The following is a 14,322-nucleotide window of genomic DNA, read 5'->3' on the forward strand; positions in this document are numbered from 1 at the left end:
TAGCTCAGCGAGGGGGCACCCAGATTTGAACTGGGGACCTCTTGAGCTGCAGTCAAATGCTCTACCAATGAGCTATAACCCCTGACTTAATACATTTGATTTCCTGAAAGATAAAAAAATACTTAGAATCAGAGCCGCTTTGAATGGGGCAAAATGGGGGGGGGGCAAAAGGCTTGTGTCTAGAATGAGCCAGTAAGTGAGGGGGCACCCAGCGTTGAACTGGGGAGCCCTCGATCTGTAGTCAAATGCTCTACTACTGAGCTACACCACTTGGCCGAGCAGCTTTGATATACTAAAAAATAAACAAGTAAGAACAACAGAATTGGTACCTCAGGATCTGCTGTAAGAGACACCCGATAATGTACAAGGAGCCTGCAAGGGGGCACCCAGAATTGAACCAGGGACCTCTTGATCTGCAGTCAAATGCTCTACCACTGAGCTATAACCCCTGCATTTTGAACTCTGATTATTTGAAAAATAAATTTATGACTAGGACCCAGAGCCAGTTGAAATGGGTACCTGTTGCTCTACTGTAAAAGAGGCCCCGCACTGGGTAGACAACCCACATAAAAGACACATCTGGAATAGCTCAGCGAGGGGGCACCCAGATTTGAACTGAGGACCTCTTGATCTGCAGTCAAATGTTCTACCACTGAGCTATACCCCCTGACTTACTAGATTTTATTTCCTGAAAAGTAAAAAAAAATACTTATAATCAGAGCCGCTTCGAATGGGGCAAAATGGGGGGCAAAAGACAACCCACATGAAAGACACGTCTGGAATAGCTCAGCGAGGGGGCACCCAGAGTTGAACTGCGGACCTCTTGATCTGCAGTCAAATGCTCTACCACTGAGCTATACCCCCTGACTTAAAACGTATGATTTCCTAAAAAATAAAAAAAATACTTAGAATCAGAGCCGCTTCGAATGGAGCAAAATGGGGGGCAAAAGGCCTGTGTCGAGAATGAGCCAGTAAGTGAGGGGGTACCCAGCGTTGAACTGGGGAGCCCTCGATATGTAGTCAAATGCTCTGCTACTGAGCTACACCACTTGGTACCTCAGGATCTGCTGTAAGAGACACCCAATAATGTACAAAGAGCCTGCAAGGGGGCACCCAGATTTGAACTGGGGACCTCTTGATCTGCAGTCAAATGCTCTACCACTGAGCTATACCCCCTGACTTTACACATTTGATTTCCTGAAAAATAAAGGAATACTTAGAATCAGAGCCGCTTCGAATGGGGCAAAATGGGGGGCAAAACACAACCCACATGAAAGACACGTCTGGAATAGCTCAGCGAGGGGGCACCCAGAGTTGAACTGGGGACCTCTTGATCTGCAGTCAAATGCTCTACCACTGAGCTATACCCCCTGCATTCTGACCTCTGATTGTTTGAAAAATAAATTTATGACTAGGACCCAGAGCCAGTTGAAATGGGTACCTGTTGCTCTACTGTAAAAGAGGCCCCGCACTGGGTAGACAACCCACATAAAAGACCATCTGGAATAGCTCAGCGAGGGGGCACCCAGATTTGTACTGAGGACCTCTTGATCTGCAGTCAAATGCTCTACCACTGAGCTATACCCCCTGACTTAATACATTTGATTTCCTGAAAAATAAAAAAAATACTTAGAATCAGAGCCGCTTCGAATGGGGCAAAATGGGGGGCAAAAGACGACCCACATGAAAGACACGTCTGGAATAGCTCAGCAAGGGGGCACCCAGAGTTGAACTGGGGACCTCTTGATCTGCAGTCAAATGCTCTACCACTGAGCTATACCCCCTGACTTAAATCATTTGATTTCTTGAAAAATAAAAAGAATACTTAGAATCAGAGCCGCTTCGAATGGGGCAAAATGGGGGGGGACAAAACCTGTGTCTAGAATGAGCCAGTAAGTGAGGGGGCACCCAGCGTTGAACTGGGGAGCCCTCGATATGTAGTCAAATGCTCTACTACTGAGCTACACCACTTGGTACCTCAGGGTCTGCTGTAAGAGACACCCAAAAAGGTACAAAGAGCCTGCAAGGGGGCACCCAGATTTGAACTGGGGACCTCTTGATCTGCAGTCAAATGCTCTACCACTGAGCTATACCCCCTGACTTAAATCATTTGATTTCCTGAAAAATAAAAAAATACTTAGAATCAGAGCCGCTTCGAATGGGGCAAAATGGGGGGGCAAAAGGCCTGTGTCTAGAATGAGCCAGTAAGTGAGGGGGCACCCATGCTCTACTACTGAGCTACACCACTTGGCCGAGCAGCTTTGATATACTAAAAAATAAACAACTAAGAACAACAGAGTTGGTACCTCAGGATCTGCTGTAAGAGACACCCGATAATGTACATACAGCCTGCAAGGGGGCACCCAGAATTGAACCGGGGACCTCTTGATCTGCAGTCAAATGCTCTACCACTGAGCTATACCCCCTGCATTTTGACCTCTGATTATTTGAAAAATAAATTGATGACTAGGAGCCAGAGCCAGTTGAAATGGGTACCTGTTGCTCTACTGTAAAAGAGGCCCCACACTGGGTAGACAACCCACATAAAAGACACGTCTGGAATAGCTCAGCGAGGGGGCACCCAGATTTGAACTGAGGACCTCTTGATCTGCAGTCAAATGCTCTACCACTGAGCTATACCCCCTGACTTAACACTTTTGATTTCCTGAAAAGTAAAAAAAATACTTAGAATCAGAGCCGCTTCGAATGGGGCAAAATGGGGGGCAAAAGACGGCCCACATGAAACACACGCCTGGAGTAGCTCAGCGAGGGGGCACCCAGATTTGAACTGGGGACCTCTTGATCTGCAGTCAAATGCTCTACCACTGAGCTATACCCCCTGACTTAATACATTTGATTTCCTGAAAGATAAAAAAATACTTAGAATCAGAGCCGCTTTGAATGGGGCAAAATGGGGGGGGGGGGGCAAAAGGCTTGTGTCTAGAATGAGCCAGTAAGTGAGGGGGCACCCAGCGTTGAACTGGGGAGCCCTCGATCTGTAGTCAAATGCTCTACTACTGAGCTACACCACTTGGCCGAGCAGCTTTGATATACTAAAAAATAAACAAGTAAGAACAACAGAATTGGTACCTCAGGATCTGCTGTAAGAGACACCCGATAATGTACAAGGAGCCTGCAAGGGGGCACCCAGAATTGAACCAGGGACCTCTTGATCTGCAGTCAAATGCTCTACCACTGAGCTATAACCCCTGCATTTTGAACTCTGATTATTTGAAAAATAAATTTATGACTAGGACCCAGAGCCAGTTGAAATGGGTACCTGTTGCTCTACTGTAAAAGAGGCCCCGCACTGGGTAGACAACCCACATAAAAGACACATCTGGAATAGCTCAGCGAGGGGGCACCCAGATTTGAACTGAGGACCTCTTGATCTGCAGTCAAATGCTCTACCACTGAGCTATACCCCCTGACTTACTAGATTTTATTTCCTGAAAAGTAAAAAAAAATACTTATAATCAGAGCCGCTTCGAATGGGGCAAAATGGGGGGCAAAAGACAACCCACATGAAAGACACGTCTGGAATAGCTCAGCGAGGGGGCACCCAGAGTTGAACTGGGGACCTCTTGATCTGCAGTCAAATGCTCTACCACTGAGCTATACCCCCTGACTTAAAACGTATGATTTCCTAAAAAATAAAAAAAATACTTAGAATCAGAGCCGCTTCGAATGGAGCAAAATGGGGGGCAAAAGGCCTGTGTCGAGAATGAGCCAGTAAGTGAGGGGGTACCCAGCGTTGAACTGGGGAGCCCTCGATATGTAGTCAAATGCTCTGCTACTGAGCTACACCACTTGGTACCTCAGGATCTGCTGTAAGAGACACCCAATAATGTACAAAGAGCCTGCAAGGGGGCACCCAGATTTGAACTGGGGACCTCTTGATCTGCAGTCAAATGCTCTACCACTGAGCTATACCCCCTGACTTTATACATTTGATTTCCTGAAAAATAAAGGAATACTTAGAATCAGAGCCGCTTCGAATGGGGCAAAATGGGGGGCAAAACACAACCCACATGAAAGACACGTCTGGAATAGCTCAGCGAGGGGGCACCCAGAGTTGAACTGGGGACCTCTTGATCTGCAGTCAAATGCTCTACCACTGAGCTATACCCCCTGCATTCTGACCTCTGATTGTTTGAAAAATAAATTTATGACTAGGACCCAGAGCCAGTTGAAATGGGTACCTGTTGCTCTACTGTAAAAGAGGCCCCGCACTGGGTAGACAACCCACATAAAAGACCATCTGGAATAGCTCAGCGAGGGGGCACCCAGATTTGTACTGAGGACCTCTTGATCTGCAGTCAAATGCTCTACCACTGAGCTATACCCCCTGACTTAATACATTTGATTTCCTGAAAAATAAAAAAAATACTTAGAATCAGAGCCGCTTCGAATGGGGCAAAATGGGGGGCAAAAGACGACCCACATGAAAGACACGTCTGGAATAGCTCAGCAAGGGGGCACCCAGAGTTGAACTGGGGACCTCTTGATCTGCAGTCAAATGCTCTACCACTGAGCTATACCCCCTGACTTAATACATTTGATTTCCTGAATAATAAAAAAAATACTTAGAATCAGAGCCGCTTCGAATGGGGCAAAATGGGGGGCAAAACCTGTGTCTAGAATGAGCCAGTAAGTGAGGGGGCACTCAGCGTTGAACTGGGGAGCCCTCGATATGTAGTCAAATGCTCCACTACTGAGCTACACCACTTGGTACCTCAGGATCTGCTATAAGAGACACCCAAAAAGGTACAAAGAGCCTGCAAGGGGGCACCCAGATTTGAACTGGGGACCTCTTGATCTGCAGTCAAATGCTCTAGCACTGAGCTATACCCCCTGACTTAATACAGTTGATTTCCTGAAAAATAAAAAAATACTTAGAATCAGAGCCGCTTCGAATGGGGCAAAATTGGGGGGCAAAAGGCCTGTGTCTAGAATGAGCCAGTAAGTGAGGGGGCACCCATGCTCTACTACTGAGCTACACCACTTGGCCGAGCAGCTTTGATATACTAAAAAATAAACAACTAAGAACAACAGAGTTGGTACCTCAGGATCTGCTGTAAGAGAGACCCGATAATTTACAAAGAGCCTGCAAGGGGGCACCCAGAATTGAACCAGGGACCGCTTGATCTGCAGTCAAATGCTCTACCACTGAGCTTTACCCCCTGACTTTTGAATTCTGATTATTTGAAAAATAAATTTATGACTAGGACCCAGAGCCAGTTTAAATGGGTACCTGTTGCTCTACTGTAAAAGAGGCCCCGCACTGGGTAGACAACCCACATAAAAGACCATCTGGAATAGCTCAGCGAGGGGGAACCTAGATTTGAACTGAGGTCCTCTTGATCTGCAGTCAAATGCTCTACCACTGAGCTATACCCCCTGACTTAATACATTTGGTTTCCTGAAAAATAAAAAAAATACTTAGAATCAGAGCCGCTTCGAATGGGGCAAAATGGGGGGCAAAACACGACCCACATGAAAGACACGTCTGGAATAGCTCAGCGAGGGGGCACCCAGATTTGAACTGGGGACCTCTTGATCTGCAGTCAAATGCTCTACCACTGAGCTATACCCCCTGACTTAAATCATTTTATTTTAATTGACTTCATAGAATTGATTTCCTGAAAAATAAGAATACTTAGAATCAGAGCCGCTTCGAATGGGGCAAAATAGGGGGCAAAAGGCTTGTCTCTGGAATGAGCCAGTAAGTGAGGGGGCACCCAGCGTTGAACTGGGGAGCCCTCGATCTGTAGTCAAATGCTCTACTACTGAGCTACACCACTTTGCCGAGCAGCTTTGATATACTAAAGAATAAACAACTAAGAACAACAGACCTGGTACCTCAGGATCTGCTGTAAGAGAGACCCGACAATGTACAATGAGTCTGCTAGGGGGCACCCATAATTGAACTGGGGACCTGTTGATCTGCAGTCAAATGCTCTATCACTGAGTCATTCCCCCTGCATTTTACTTCTGATTATTTGACAAATAAATTGATGACTAGGAACCAGAGCCAGTTGAAATGGGTACCTGTTGCTCTACTGTAAAAGAGTAGTCAAATGCTCTACCACTGAGCTACACCCCCTGGTGTAATAGCTTGTATTTCCTGCAAAATGAAAAGTTACTTAGAACCAGAGACCCGGAACTATGGCTCTGCTGTAAAATAGCCCTGTGGGGGGCAAAAGACCTGGCTTTACAAAGAGCTAGAAAGGGGGTACACTGATTTGAAATGGGCGACTTCTTGCTCTGCAGTCAAATGCTCTACCACTGTACCAGGACCCTCATATCACAGAAGCTACAAGCAGTGGACTTCACCTATCTAGGCAGTGCCTTCACGAGCGGTGGACATCGACGTTGAGGTCAACAACAGGATTGCTCAGGCCAGCGCTGCTTTCGGGAGACTCTGTGAGAACGTATGGGAGTGAAAGGAACTCAGTCTGTCAACCAAGCTGAGGGTCTACCACGCGGTAAGTGGTTATAAGTGGTTCTTTACGCTAGCGAGACCTGGATGGCAGACATATCCGACAGCTCAAGCATCTCCACTTGAGTTGTCTCCGCAGACTTCTGCATTAGGTGGCAGGACAAACCAAAGAGCGTGCAAATTTAGCTCATTAAAAGTTTGTCTTTGAATCTTGGTTCAGATCCTTTCTGTTTTCCATGTGTTTGATATTTGCCTTCCCTTTAGTTCACAGTCCAAAAACATTTCAACTGAGGATTGGAAAGGAACCTTTCATGCATGGTCTCTGTGTCAGCCCTGTGAGTGATGGCAAATAAGTGTCATAATATTTCACCATGAACAAAATAAGTAGAACATGGATGAGGGCAAATAATGGGAATTTTTGGCACCATATTATGGTGTCACAGTCAAGCTGTCCATTGACCTTTCTGAAATGAGGAATGTTTTTTATATATATTCTGCAGAGGGGAAATGCAGCTAGTAAAACTATTGTTTAAATGATTGTGATGAGTAATCGATTTCTGGTAGTCGTATCCTAAGAGAAACAAATAAGTAGGAACAAGACAAATCTAGTGCAAAAACACTCACACAGAATCGGGTTTATTACAAAATGGTAATGTTATTCATTTCAACACTCAGGAAGCATTTAATTCCAAATGGTAAACAAAAATAATTGTAAGATATAAGTCAGACTTTTCTTATGGCAATTCAAACTCTGAGACAATTATGTTCCTTGTTCATTCAGACATTAATGGTTCACCATTGTATTCCAGGTCTTGTCAATTACAACTAAAGATATAATGCAATGCCATCACATTATGGCAGTCGCGATAGTAATGTGAAATCTTTCTAATTTTCAGTGTATGGCCAAAAACATATTTTGTTACGCTGAAGGTAACCTGTAATTCTGACCACCAAAACGTTATCTGTGAATCTGCAGTCCAAGTGGCTGTTTGGGCCAGATATAACGATTCCCTCCAAGCATTCCCGGTGCCAATATATTGTGTTTGTGAGATTGAGGCGACCTCAAAATAACCCCGAGATGGATGAGCAATTGAAAATTATGATGCCTCTGTCCACTGTGTAACTGGTTTGGGGGCTTGAAAAACAACAAAATCCCTGAACAATGCACGAAAATACCACCCACGCAAGACTGTCAATCACTGCTAGGTAAAAAAAAAAATTGTTGTTAATAAGTATATAACATACTGTAATAATGTACATTGAACCTGATGACCCCAACTGAATGTAAAACCCAAATGTATTGTATGCTAAATTGCTGGTGTGCCTGCTTAGGTTGAGAGGTTCTGGGTCCAAATGCACTTTTTGTTTTGCTATTGTTGGGGATGATTGTATGAAAGTGACTGATTTAATAAAACTGTAATATACCCAATATACCCTTGGTATTGATGCATATTATATTCAAAGGCGGTAACGTTTAAAATTATACCATCCACCATAAACAAATCCTCAATACAAGCTAATTGTACCATCTATGATTGCAAATTTCATATTTCAACCTCATTAATATATTAAAAGTAATTTGAATATAAATAAATTATCACTGTACATAGATGGTATTATAATATTACTAATATTGGGGGAAAATGCAAGTAACTCATAATATAATATGAAATATACAGAATTACAATTTGGAAGAAAAAACCTTGCCCAATATTACGCCCCCCCGTCCTTCCTTACTTTTATATTTCTCACTTTCAGTGAATTTCATTTTCCAAACCATCATCGCAAAGGACGATTTTTATAGCGCATTAAAATGCTACTGATTTCTTTTGCCACTAGATGTCAGCATTTGTTTTTACAGGTCGAATGTCAGTCACATGTGCCCCCGTGTGGCAGGAGGGAGAGAGAGGCTCTTTGGAAAGGAAAAAGCTTGGGAAGTTTTGTCACACTGCAGGAAAGAGAGAGCAGCCGGTATAGAGAAAAAGAGCCATAAATAAGGGTAAGTTGTTTTTTTTTGGTTACTATTCAAAATTATTACTATTTATTGGAAACGCGCATTTATTCTATAATTTAGATTGCACCGGTTTTTGATTTTCTCTTTTGGTCAAGTTTTACCATGTGGTTGCTTTGGTGTCAGACAACTTGTCTAACTGTTTGGTGAAGGGAATTGCTGGTGTGCTAAAGTATTTTAGTGAGGATGCGTATCTGCACCATTTCACTATTCATCTTGAATGAATGTTGCTGCTTTACATAATGGATCACACTGAAGTTTAATGTTCACAGTCGCAATGTTTTTTTTAGAAGCAACGATGCTTTCACTAGCCACGTTTTCCCGTCTCTTTTTGTAAACATGTTATGATGGTGGACATTGTGAGCTCTTGATTGTCTAGACCACGATGTAAGGCAGAAATAAACTTCTGGATAAGTCCATCATTTCAAAATACCAACCATTCCGGGGAGTATTCCCTCCCTTCTCTTTCTCTTTTCAGAATGGCTCAAAGAAACTTTGCTTGTCCCAGGACTTCTAAAATATGTATTTCAGTAAAATTCACCACCTCACAATGCGTCTTTATGTTGGTGCAGTGAAGGCAATAAGTCACGTTTAAAAGTAAGTTCTAAGATCTGGCACTTATTAAGGCAAATACATTTACACTTACATTTTAACTTCCATTGATTTCTTTGTTTATACAATATGTATTTCTAATGATTATTATGAAGATCACATTAACTGAATTTCATTCATTTCATTGCATCCTAGTCACGTTAACTTTAGGTAAACACTTCAGTCCATCAGGTGCGCACGCACGCACGCACGCACGCACGCACGCACGCACGCACGCACGCACGCACGCACGCACACGCCCCCCCCCCCACGCGCGCGCACACAGCAAAAAAAATCTGTCGTTGTCAAAGGCCAACAATTTTGTCACCGTTCTATATTAAATATAATTTACCTTGGATATGCAAAGAAAGGAAAACTGCACCATCAGCTGAATCCGGTGGGGCACGGCCTTGCTGGCATGAGCCCAAAAAGAGCCTAATATATTTGTACCAGTCACTTACACTTTAAGGCTTCTGGTAGTTTGAAAATTTAATCAATGCTTTTAGTTTGTCACACTGGTTTATTCCTTCAATAGTAATTTTTTTTTGGGGGGCTTGAAACAGCTTTGACTCTGGTCGTCATGGCAATATAAAGAATAACGGTGAGCTGTAGCTCATTTGCATAAGCTGATACAATGGTTTGATTTTAAAAGAGCGGTTCATAGTAACGCATGTTGCAATTCTAGATTCTTGCAGTATTTTGGCCAAAGCAGGGTTGGAACTGCTTTAAAATGAGGGGCAAAAAAAAACCCCAAGACATCTCTGAAGCATGCACATTTACAAGTGAAGTCATCACACTTAAAATGACAAAAAACCTTTGTTGGTTATTTTGGTAGGTACCATTAGGAGAAGATTTAGCACCTAATAATTAAATTCCATCAATGGAATGGCAGCGAATATGGTAGTTACCTTAAATAAGTGGGTGAGGCTGTTATAGAGATAACTCTAAGCATTTACATAATTCTTCATACTATGTACAGTATTTTTTTTCTTTTGTGTTCTTGTTTTGTATGGGGCTATCAATAAAGGATTACTACATTGAAGCATATACAAAAGTATATGCACGTTACTGTATCACAAGGCCCATTATTTCTGTCCCGAACTTTGTACGCTACTTCATATGAGAACTTGCTTTCTATATCATTGACTTTATTTTCTTTTTTATGAGGCATAATACGTGTAAAGTGTTATTGGCATTATTTTTTTATGTTTTGGACACACTGCAGAACGTTTAGCTTTCAGCTCGAACCAAATGATTGCTTCATTTCCTATGAGAGCTACTTAACTTGTGCTCTTTATGGAACCAAACGACCACTCATAAAATCACTAGCTCACTTATAGCTCGGCTTGACACTTTCCAGGATGTGCAGCGAGACAGTTACGAAAAAGGAGGCAGCTTCCTTTTCCCGTGTCCTCCCATAGTTATCAACTTCAGTGTGGCTGAAGTGATGGCTCATGGCAGTTGGCCATCTTAACCCGCTGTTGTTTACAATCAGTCTGTACACTGTAGTCAAGAATAATACTATTACAACATTCTTTACATGTGTTGTCTGTGGGTAACATTCCGTAAGGCCTCATGGTATTCACAAGGACACGGTGGAAAATATAGTTCAGTAGAGAGGTGTGGGGTGTTTTCTTGAAGAGTCACAGCTAGTTGGTGGTGTTTGTCCAAGTGCACTTCTGTGGTTCACTTGTGGGCTTCTCTGGGTGTGGTACCACTCCACGTATGTGCCCTAAACACTAGCTCTACTGTGAATGGTTTCAACAGGGGTGAAGTATACTGCTCCCTAACGGTGTATTTGTGTTGTGCATGCACTAGTGGGTTGATTGAATTTAACTGTGTACTTTTGTGTTAAGTTTCCAGTTTCTTTTTGATTCCAAAATTGAATTAATTTTTGAAATACATTATGCCCACCAATCAACAGTCATGGAAAGGAAAGAGATAGTGTTGTTTTGGATTTAAGTAAAAATGCAAATGGTATTATTGTTTCCTGGTTTTTTTTTTTTTATCATTGCAGTAGTATTAGCACGAGAATAGGGTCGAGTTCTGGAACGGCAATAGACCAAGAGAATTAAATATCATTATGGATTTGTAATTTCTTTTAAATTGTATTAGTTTCCACACATATACAAATACACAATTTACAAATACATCATAAGTTGTATTTGCTAAACCTACTACCTTAAAATATATTTTTTTGATTACATTAATAGGAACGTATAGTAGGCATTCCATCCACAGTGACTTTTGCAAGAACCACATTTTTATTGAAACTCGTATAATGTTTTCAAGTACAAACCGCAAAATATTTTTCCAATTTATGTTATTCTGAACCACAGCAAATATAGCAGTACAGTCATTAGCCATTATCCAGGCAGAGCAGATGGTTTCAATTGGCAAAAACAAAATCTTACGTGTTTTATGATGTTGCAAAAAAAATTGAAAGTTGCACAAAGGATTTATTTTTGAGCTACCCTGACAAACAAGGACAAATAATATTATTGTTTCATGTTTTATTGTTCGACTAGACCTTTTAAGATGTAAAGCACTAGCTTGGCCTTGTATATTTTGAAAGGTCTATTTTGTCTCCTCGATGAGAACTGCTTAGAATGAAAACCACGGTATGTAACCACAGTCTTTCAAAGCCACTGACTCCCACTATCACACCCAGTTTAAAAATGACACAAAAGAAGCATGTTTTTCCCCTTCTTTGCTTGATGTTCACTACCCTCCTCACATTCTCATATATTTTCAGATCATCACAGCTATCAAAAAGCTTTCCTAAATGAAGCCCTCAATTATATGGTCTATTGAAATATTTGTCAGAATGTTTTCTCTGTATGTAGTGAAAGTAGCAACAGTGATTTTACACAGCTTGTTATTTTTAGTTCTCTTGGGTGATGCAGGAGCTGTCTAATCTACACATAACCTTCAATTTCCATTTAAGATAAAAGGAGCATACTGTTCTCTCTAATTTGTTTGCAAAGCTCCAGAAATCCAAGCATCTTGTGTACATTTGTGTTTTACTATGTATTTGTGATATTTGATAATTAGGGTTGTTCCCTGAATATGTATATATATATATATATATATATATATATATATACGTATACATATATATATATACATATATATATATATATATATATATATATATATATATACTTGGAGATTTACAGCAGATTTATAACTGCATTCGAATGTGTATATTTACATACACACACGTTCAAGTGCAGCTATGAATACTGCAAACCTCTATGTTGTGTTTTATGCTGAGGAATTTGTGGATGAAATAACATCTTGCTTGCAGATGCGTGTGTGGTTGTTGATCTAATTTTGATTCAATTGTTTAATCTTCACTGTTTCTCTGATCTGATTAAATTGGATTAATTCAGGATTGATTTTTTTGGCCTGTGCCTCACTTATTTATACATTCGGTGCAGCTCTGTTTTGTACTATGATGGATTCTGATATTGTCTGCAAGCTGAAAAGGTCTGTGGCACTTTTAGTTTAATTTTGTACGTAATCTCACTGTTTAGACATATGAAATATAAATTATGCTCTACTGAGTAACATAACATAGATTAACATAGATTGCTGGAATTAAGAGCCTACATTCACAACCAAACACACTGGAATGTTTTGAAAGGCAATCTTAGAAAATCACACTAACAAGAATGAAAACATTTGCATTTAAAAAATATTGTCAATTTCTGTACTAGTTTTATTCTTGTGGCACTCTAAGGGCAAATAAGAAAATGGAAATGTGCCCTGCAGTGCACCGGCAACCAGGCCAGGTTGTACTTTGCTGAACGCCGTGGAGACTGTTGAACTTAAGCTCTTACCGCTACCATATTTTCTGGAGTTCTGGCGGTGCGAGATCGGCCGGTTGATTTTCGTTTCAATGCTGATCCACTGGCTCTGAAGTTAGTAACCCATAACAAGATTGTGTTTCAAGCAGGTACGGGATCATGTCTCCCAAGTCTGAAGTGCAAACGGAACGCTCGTTGTGTTGCAGTTACAGATTCGTCCTTGATAAACGTTAATTTATTTGCATTTTATTAAACCTGTGTCAGATCATTTTGCCGGACCCTGTGTGTGTGTGTGTATATATATATCTATATATATATATATATCTATATCTATACAATTGTCATATCAATCGTGAAGTTAACAAGGCACCTTTTTTCCATCATAGCCTTCAGATTAGTTGCCATGGAGACAAAAATGTTGGAAGTCACGAGCAATTTCTCTACAGATGCCTATTTTCTCCTTGTGTGGTGTAGATTTAGCAAAGAAACTTTAAGTGTATTGCTGATAGCACCACTTTTGCTTTCTGACAGAAGAGCGTCTGTAAAAACTCAATATTTTTTTTCCCCCTTTAACTGCTTCCCCATATGTTTGTTGACTTTCTGACTTCCACCAAAAATGTGTAATGTCAAAACAAGATAATCCATTTAGAATAATGGTTATTCTGTGATACATAACCAGCTAACTTCATAATGAAATATTCATCAAGATGAGCTGCAGTGCTTATTATTGCAGGCTACAGTGATTGCTGCCCCACTGCCTCCTCCAAAATATTCTACTCCATCAGCTCATCAATCAGTATATTGTTCTCAGCGCCGTCTCCACATTTTGACCCAATATCCCAACTGCTCTAGGCAGAATCTGGACTCATCAGTGAACATAATATTTCTCCGCATTTTCAGACACCAGAAGCGCAACAATCGTCAATGGCAACAACAAAGTAAGCTGTCTACCATTGACAGAGATCATTTTGCTTCTTTTATTTTCATGGGCCAACTCACATATTCGGCTCTGCTGGTCATCCCTCAAATGCAGATTATTTACAAAGGTAGCACCATTTACAAGAAACACAAACAGGTGTTCCAACAGTGTAACATTTATTAGCAGGAGGCATTATTACAAAAAGAGAATAATCAACCAAACATTAATTTTGTCTAGGTTCCGTTTATGAGGAGTATCCAACAACAGATATAAGAGACGAACAGCAGATTGCGATGTAGTTATATTATTTTGGAACGTGGGTATTGTGGTTGTTGGAGTGAAATTCTCCTTGTTTGAGAGGGTTGTAGGAAAATGAATGCAGCCTCCAGGTGTCCAAGAGATGAGGAGAACAGGGCAGGGTAGCGGGCCGTGCATTTCACATCAAGGGCTTCATTAGTGCTCCGGCTGAATCAATCCAACCCTCACTAACTATCGCAATGAAAGGAAGCAGGACAGACCATTTGGAATTATTTCATACATATTAAAT

At 41.3% G+C, this 14,322-nt stretch overlaps 1 protein-coding gene and 23 non-coding genes across 24 annotated transcripts in view; 1 reads left to right on the forward strand and 23 right to left on the reverse strand.

Annotated features, from left to right (window-relative positions):
- Positions 1 to 10: 10 nt before the first annotated feature.
- trnac-gca (transfer RNA cysteine (anticodon GCA)) lies at positions 11 to 82 on the reverse strand. Its single transcript has one exon. It is a non-coding gene; the product is annotated as a tRNA-Cys (tRNA).
- A 295-nt stretch (positions 83 to 377) lies between these two features.
- Positions 378 to 449, reverse strand: trnac-gca (transfer RNA cysteine (anticodon GCA)). The gene has a single exon. It is a non-coding gene; the product is annotated as a tRNA-Cys (tRNA).
- Positions 450 to 595: 146 nt separating this feature from the next.
- Positions 596 to 667, reverse strand: trnac-gca (transfer RNA cysteine (anticodon GCA)). Its single transcript has one exon. It is a non-coding gene; the product is annotated as a tRNA-Cys (tRNA).
- A 125-nt stretch (positions 668 to 792) lies between these two features.
- On the reverse strand, positions 793 to 864 carry trnac-gca (transfer RNA cysteine (anticodon GCA)). Its single transcript has one exon. It is a non-coding gene; the product is annotated as a tRNA-Cys (tRNA).
- Positions 865 to 1,104: 240 nt separating this feature from the next.
- On the reverse strand, positions 1,105 to 1,176 carry trnac-gca (transfer RNA cysteine (anticodon GCA)). The gene has a single exon. It is a non-coding gene; the product is annotated as a tRNA-Cys (tRNA).
- Positions 1,177 to 1,299: 123 nt separating this feature from the next.
- On the reverse strand, positions 1,300 to 1,371 carry trnac-gca (transfer RNA cysteine (anticodon GCA)). The gene has a single exon. It is a non-coding gene; the product is annotated as a tRNA-Cys (tRNA).
- Positions 1,372 to 1,516: 145 nt separating this feature from the next.
- Positions 1,517 to 1,588, reverse strand: trnac-gca (transfer RNA cysteine (anticodon GCA)). The gene has a single exon. It is a non-coding gene; the product is annotated as a tRNA-Cys (tRNA).
- Positions 1,589 to 1,712: 124 nt separating this feature from the next.
- trnac-gca (transfer RNA cysteine (anticodon GCA)) lies at positions 1,713 to 1,784 on the reverse strand. Its single transcript has one exon. It is a non-coding gene; the product is annotated as a tRNA-Cys (tRNA).
- Positions 1,785 to 2,025: 241 nt separating this feature from the next.
- trnac-gca (transfer RNA cysteine (anticodon GCA)) lies at positions 2,026 to 2,097 on the reverse strand. The gene has a single exon. It is a non-coding gene; the product is annotated as a tRNA-Cys (tRNA).
- A 257-nt stretch (positions 2,098 to 2,354) lies between these two features.
- Positions 2,355 to 2,426, reverse strand: trnac-gca (transfer RNA cysteine (anticodon GCA)). The gene has a single exon. It is a non-coding gene; the product is annotated as a tRNA-Cys (tRNA).
- Positions 2,427 to 2,572: 146 nt separating this feature from the next.
- trnac-gca (transfer RNA cysteine (anticodon GCA)) lies at positions 2,573 to 2,644 on the reverse strand. Its single transcript has one exon. It is a non-coding gene; the product is annotated as a tRNA-Cys (tRNA).
- A 124-nt stretch (positions 2,645 to 2,768) lies between these two features.
- On the reverse strand, positions 2,769 to 2,840 carry trnac-gca (transfer RNA cysteine (anticodon GCA)). The gene has a single exon. It is a non-coding gene; the product is annotated as a tRNA-Cys (tRNA).
- Positions 2,841 to 3,138: 298 nt separating this feature from the next.
- Positions 3,139 to 3,210, reverse strand: trnac-gca (transfer RNA cysteine (anticodon GCA)). The gene has a single exon. It is a non-coding gene; the product is annotated as a tRNA-Cys (tRNA).
- Positions 3,211 to 3,356: 146 nt separating this feature from the next.
- trnac-gca (transfer RNA cysteine (anticodon GCA)) lies at positions 3,357 to 3,428 on the reverse strand. The gene has a single exon. It is a non-coding gene; the product is annotated as a tRNA-Cys (tRNA).
- A 125-nt stretch (positions 3,429 to 3,553) lies between these two features.
- trnac-gca (transfer RNA cysteine (anticodon GCA)) lies at positions 3,554 to 3,625 on the reverse strand. The gene has a single exon. It is a non-coding gene; the product is annotated as a tRNA-Cys (tRNA).
- Positions 3,626 to 3,865: 240 nt separating this feature from the next.
- trnac-gca (transfer RNA cysteine (anticodon GCA)) lies at positions 3,866 to 3,937 on the reverse strand. The gene has a single exon. It is a non-coding gene; the product is annotated as a tRNA-Cys (tRNA).
- A 123-nt stretch (positions 3,938 to 4,060) lies between these two features.
- On the reverse strand, positions 4,061 to 4,132 carry trnac-gca (transfer RNA cysteine (anticodon GCA)). The gene has a single exon. It is a non-coding gene; the product is annotated as a tRNA-Cys (tRNA).
- Positions 4,133 to 4,277: 145 nt separating this feature from the next.
- Positions 4,278 to 4,349, reverse strand: trnac-gca (transfer RNA cysteine (anticodon GCA)). The gene has a single exon. It is a non-coding gene; the product is annotated as a tRNA-Cys (tRNA).
- Positions 4,350 to 4,473: 124 nt separating this feature from the next.
- Positions 4,474 to 4,545, reverse strand: trnac-gca (transfer RNA cysteine (anticodon GCA)). Its single transcript has one exon. It is a non-coding gene; the product is annotated as a tRNA-Cys (tRNA).
- A 238-nt stretch (positions 4,546 to 4,783) lies between these two features.
- On the reverse strand, positions 4,784 to 4,855 carry trnac-gca (transfer RNA cysteine (anticodon GCA)). Its single transcript has one exon. It is a non-coding gene; the product is annotated as a tRNA-Cys (tRNA).
- A 257-nt stretch (positions 4,856 to 5,112) lies between these two features.
- Positions 5,113 to 5,184, reverse strand: trnac-gca (transfer RNA cysteine (anticodon GCA)). Its single transcript has one exon. It is a non-coding gene; the product is annotated as a tRNA-Cys (tRNA).
- Positions 5,185 to 5,329: 145 nt separating this feature from the next.
- Positions 5,330 to 5,401, reverse strand: trnac-gca (transfer RNA cysteine (anticodon GCA)). Its single transcript has one exon. It is a non-coding gene; the product is annotated as a tRNA-Cys (tRNA).
- A 124-nt stretch (positions 5,402 to 5,525) lies between these two features.
- On the reverse strand, positions 5,526 to 5,597 carry trnac-gca (transfer RNA cysteine (anticodon GCA)). The gene has a single exon. It is a non-coding gene; the product is annotated as a tRNA-Cys (tRNA).
- Positions 5,598 to 8,324: 2,727 nt separating this feature from the next.
- Positions 8,325 to 14,322, forward strand: part of tspan4a (tetraspanin 4a) — an 83,052-nt gene continuing 77,054 nt past the window's right edge. Inside the window, exon 1 of the mRNA XM_061277404.1 lies at positions 8,325 to 8,441. The gene's annotated coding sequence lies outside the window, so the exon portion shown is untranslated. The remainder of the gene's footprint in view (positions 8,442 to 14,322) is intronic.

The sequence above is a fragment of the Syngnathus typhle genome, linkage group LG4, assembly GCF_033458585.1.
Source record: "Syngnathus typhle isolate RoL2023-S1 ecotype Sweden linkage group LG4, RoL_Styp_1.0, whole genome shotgun sequence".
In the NCBI taxonomy this organism is placed as follows: domain Eukaryota; kingdom Metazoa; phylum Chordata; class Actinopteri; order Syngnathiformes; family Syngnathidae; genus Syngnathus; species Syngnathus typhle.